Genomic DNA, 5,934 nt, shown 5'->3' with positions numbered 1-5,934 from the left:
GCTGCAAGTATTCCTGACATATCATCCTACATAGAGTTTCAGGTGTGTCTACTTAAGGGCTGCTGTAATAAGTCTGATAGACTCAGATGAGAACAAAAAGTTCAGTTATAGTCCAAATTGCTTACTCATCTCTTGCTTTTGGTGACTTGCAAACTAGAATTATCAACCTCTGGCTTATTAATGATTGAAATCAGTTTTTTTATTATTATTATTCATAATTAAGAGATAGTAAAAATACTAACTTCTAGTGCATATATTAAGTCAGTTCTCAACTTTTAGGTTGCTCCCCTTTACTTGTTTGGAACAAAGCAATTAGTAGATTGCAACAAGGATTAAAAAAGAAAAAAAACAGAGAATAGAATAGAATAAAATATAATAAGTATCCAAATGCATGACATGTCATAGGGGTTTAAGGACAAGTATTATTTCAGATACATTGATATCTGAAATTCAGTGTAAACATATTTCTTACTGTAGACCATGGTCAAAAGTTAAAAAGCCAATGTAGTAGGATTAACTGGATCTAATTGGAATATTTGGCTCTCTTTTAATTAGGTAAAGTCATAAGCACATCATCAGACCAATGGATTACTATTCTTGGTTGGTACTAAATAATCATTGACTCAGGAGAAATCTAATTAGGAAGCTGCTAGAGATCTTTCATCTGCTATAATTTCTGCATCCTCCTCTATTGTCAAATAGAAGCAGTACTCAAATGCATATCTTAATTGCTAATGATACGGTCATCTTTTTCACAAGCTTAAATTGTTATTAAATTTTTCCCACTCAATTTTAGTCTGTTTAATGGGACAAAAATGATCAATACTATTGTTTGGTAAAATGTGGAAAACATAGCATTTGGATAGATTTTGTCATTTTTGACTAATTATTTAGACTTCCTGGAGGACTAATTTAAATATTAGTCTTAAGCACTAAAATAATAATCTAAAATACTTATAATAACTAACACATTAAACCAGGAACTGTGCCATTTCCCATTGTAGCTAGATGTATGAATCACCTGAAGAAGGCATTCAAAATATGATTCTCATCCCCCTACCTTGGATCCTATGTCTCATGTCTGTTTTATAATACACCTTAAATGATCATTAACACTAGGCAAGCTTAGAGGGAAATTACATTGCCTCATTTTATATACATGCGTGCATGTGCACACACACGAATACTTTAGAAGTAGATTTTAACATCATGTCCATTTTAACCTGCATACATTAAGTAACCTTCCTCAAGTTACCTAGACAACGAGTAGAGAAGCAGAGAGCCACATGAAGGAATCTCAGCTGAGACACACCTACCACAGGCTGCACCCAGTAACTAAACTAACAAATTATTCAATTCTTCTTTCCCAGTTTCCGTTTCTTAAACTCCTAAGTCATGCATCCTGGAGAAGCATCCTGTGCCCCCCACTTTGGCCTTTGCCCTTACCTTTCTTGTGACCCAAAGATGGTTTTGGAAGAGACCATGCCATCTATCTCTTAAAAGGTAACATGGCCACTTAAACACCCTTGAGATGGTTTTGGTGCAGTATATAACTGTTTGCAGTGTGGATGAGGTTATAACTGAGATCCCAAAACTACCATCATCTTTCATCCTTCCTCCAGTGTGGCTTTAGGGCTGTAGACAGCAGCTGTGCTTTGGCTACTGAAGCTTTAAGGATGCTGCTGATACTTGGTATTTTGAAGGTGGGAGAAGTTTGGTTGTCATTATAAAACTTGGAAATGGGAGAGAAACATTTGGAGCAAGCAATCTTCTTTATTATAATGTATAAATTGTTGCTATAAAACATACAACATAAGAAATGCAGTATTTCAAATCTATATAGTGTTCAGTATATTCACAGTGCTGTGCAATCATCAACTCTAGTTCTAAAACATTTTCATTGCTCCCCTTCCCCCACCAAAGAGACTCTGTACTCATTAGGCAGCCATACTCTATTTATCCGCCCCCAAGTTCCTGGAAGCCACTAATCTGCTCTCTTTCTCTACGGATTTGCCTATTCTACATATTTTATATAAAGGGAATCATATAATATGTGACCTTTTTTGTCTCATTTCTTTCAGTTAGCTGAATGTTTTTCAGTTTCATCCATGTGTCAAATACTATATTTTTTCTTGTGGCTAAATAATATTCCATTGTGTGGATATACTCTTATTTGCTTATCAATATACCACGTTGATGGACACTTGGTTGTTTCCACCTTATAGCTACTGGGACTAGTGCTGTTCTGAATATTTGTGTATAAGTATTTACTTAAATACATCTTTTTAATTTATTTGGATATATATCTAAAAGTAGAATTGCTAGATCATATGATAATTCCATGTTTAACTTTTTGAGGAATCACCAAATTGTTTTCCTCAGTGGCTGCTTCATTTTACATTTCCAGCAGGAGTTTATTAGTGGTTTCAATTTCCCTACATCTTCACCAACATGTGATATTTCTTTCTTAATTTTTTTTTTTTTATTCTAGTGGATGTGAACTGGATTTTTATTGTGAATTTGCTTTGCATTTCCCTAATGGCTAATGATATTGAATATCTTTTCATATGCTTGTTAATCATTTGTATAGCATATCTTCTTTGGAGAAATGTTGACTCAAATACTACATTTGACTCTTGAATCCTGTTCATCTCTTTTTGCACTGAAGCCTCTCTTTGTCTCCCTCATGTGCAGTAATAATGGTGATAATGATAGTAGCTGCCTAATGCCAGGCACAATTCCAAGCACTTTAAATATATTGTCATTGAATTCTATTATCTCCATTTTAAAGATAAGAAAACTGAGGCCTAGAGAAGATTAAATTGAACAGGGTTCATTACAAGCCAAACTTGCTCTCTTGAAAGTCCATGCTCTTAACTTCTGCATCAGGGGTCTGCAGACTAGCTTGCATTGCTTACATGTTCCAGGAAATTATTTTTTGCTATGTGTCATCTTATACATTTTTAATAATAAGTTGAAGTGACTGAAAAGGATGTAATTTCCCACATATCGTAAATATTATCATTTAAGAATGTAACTGTTACATCATGCTTTTAAATGTTTCCAAGGGACTCTAAATGCCATTGTGACATGGTACCCGGAACCATTGATTTTAAAAATTCATGAACAATTCTCTCTTATTTTGCTTGAAATTGTACTTTTATAACATTACTTCTCCAGAATGTTATCATAATATAACATTTTTTATGCTTGAAAGTCTCTTATTGATCATCTTTTCATGTTTTCTGTAATAAAAATATGACTATAAATAAAATTGAATTTTAAATAATTTCTTATAACTATAAGTTCTGAGTATTCAAAATTTCTTTTGATTAAGCTGTTATTACAATTGTTAGTAGTAGTCAACTCATAAAATCAAAAAAATATATTACAAGTTTTGATAAATTATTATTAGCCACAACAAGTGAATTTACATTGGAAATGTACTCACAAGGTACATTTCCTACTCAAAAGTAGGATGGATGGGGCTCTTATGGTACCTTGATTAAAGGAGAGTCTGTGCACAACAAATTTTCAACTTATACCTTTGACATCCAGAGCATTTTAATTATTGAATAATGCATCATAACAAACTTGTGATAGGTGAAAGAAATTCCTCTTTTTTGTCAGTTGAGAGGACCTGTTTTGAAAAGAGTTGCCGGAAAAGGATCCTTGCTGGTATGTTGCTTTTATCATGCATGGGAAAGTTCTGAAACAGGTCAAGTTTAGAAAAGAGTACATATAGAAAAAATGAATCTAGAAAATGATTTTTATAAAATGGTTCGCAGTTCACTGTTCACGTATTCTATTCCATGGAGGGACTTTGTGTACTCCTAGGGGTTTGAAGACAAATATGCTGCACTATATTAATAAGTGAACAGCCTACTAAGACTCCAGCCCAACCTCACTAATAGACTCTAGAAAAAATAGTCACTTGGTACGTGACTACTGTCTACTAAGAATCTTGCACATGCAATCTTGTTTAATTGTTGGAAAAACAGAAGAACTCTGCAAAGTAGGATTATGCTCACTATACAAAGAGAGAGAATTTGTGTGAATTATAGAAATTATTAAGTGGTTTAGCAAAATTTTGAATTTATTCTGTCTCCTATTTTCTTTTTAATTCTTCATTAAGCTTGAATCAACTAGAAGCAATGGAATTCATATGAAATAATTTTTGTTTGATTTTTCTCTTTCTTTTCCAAGCTTACAACATTACTTGCCTTTAAAAAAACTCACAGGGACATCAAAGAGGTCAACTTAAGTGTATCTGTAATTAATGGAATATGAAGAGGAAAAGTTTTTGAATAAATAGGACTTCTTGTATCCACCATCTATCTTTGGCCATAGATCACTCTCTGAACAATGTCAGCACAAAGGTGGGCAAAGTTGTACCCTAATTTTGAAAGGGTGCAGAGCTGGGGACCCATAACACAGAGTTATTTAAATTGTAAGTTTGTGATTTTACACAAGAGAGATAACTGTCTGTGGTTGGAGAGTTTGTGTCACTGCATGAAAAAAAAATTCTTAAAGAACATGAGATAATTATAAAACAAATTTGCTAAACTGTAGGATAATTTAATTTCTCACATGGTCAAGAATTTAGATTAAAAAATAAGACCTACTGTATAATTTATTCATGAGTTATAAGGTAATGTTAAGTTTAGCCATCATTCTATAAATGGAGCCATAAAAGCACAGACCAACACCTTTAGTTACCCTGTAAGTAACTTCATGGTCAGGTTTATCTGATATACTGAGCAGAAAGCCATTTTTCTATCACATAATGAAAATATTTGGAAAACCACTAGAGCAATGAGAGTTACAGAACTCTTAAAATTGTAATTGTCTTATTCCATTATAAGAGTGGAAAGTATTTGGAAATATTTTAGTTTCTAAATAAGTGGCATTGTATCATTTTGAGATTACTGATTGCCCCACCCCTTTTCTTTAAAGACTAAAATATGAGGAAAAAAGAGAAAGTCAAAAAAAAAAAAAAGAAAAAATTTAAAGAAGAACTTTGCTTTTAATATTGGCATTTCCTTAGATGACACATCTGTAAAGAAAAAGTGTTAAAGTACATAGACTGACAAGGTGTTTATAGAAAAGCTATACTTAAGTGGTTGCTTCTGCAAAATCCTACATGAACTTTATAAAGGAAATAAACTCATAAACAAACAGAAAATGAACCGTTACCTAGCAGAAAAAACTTATAAGAGAAATCTGTTAAGTTTTTAAAGGTTTCTTTTTATACATTTCTGTCATTTCTTCTGTTTTTTTTTTCTGCTTCTGGCATCTTAGGTAATTTCACTGCTTGTTATAAGCTTTACTACAGAGCACACAGGCTTAAAACAATGAGGAAATGAAATCGACTTGACTACTTTTTAGCATATTCTAGGCACTGGATCAGGTAGAGCGTGAGGGTTATGGATTATGAGTAGATTTCAATTATCTGGATGTTCCTTTTCCAGACAATGCAGATTTAATTATGGCTTACTTCGGTATTCATCAATGAGTTTGTGGAAAACCTCAGAAAAAAGGTGAAGCATATTCATGAGACAGGAACTCAGTTGAGCACACAAAAAAGAGAAAAAATATCAGGTCAGTATCAGCTTTTATTCAAGAAAAATCCACTTTGCAAAGCTATCTTGAAAGGATAAACACCGGCGGACAAATTGGTCCATCTTGGGGCCAGTTTTACAAGATAAGTGAACACTTGTTTCTTTGAATCCAACAACTGTGCTGCAACCTGACAAATCCTAGGCACAGCGTTTCAAACAGCCACAACAGTTTCCTTAGAGATCTCACAAATGACATTTCTTTATGTGGAACATGATAAGTATAATTCCCCATCTCCAACTTTTCTTGTATTGCTTCATATCTAATCTAATTTTTTTTCAAGAAATGTTTTATGACCCTTAATGTATTGTTGAG

The sequence above is a fragment of the Pteropus medius genome, unplaced genomic scaffold, assembly GCF_902729225.1.
Source record: "Pteropus medius unplaced genomic scaffold, Ma_sr-lr_union100, whole genome shotgun sequence".
Lineage (NCBI taxonomy): Eukaryota > Metazoa > Chordata > Mammalia > Chiroptera > Pteropodidae > Pteropus > Pteropus medius.
This window is presented reverse-complemented; position numbering follows the sequence as displayed.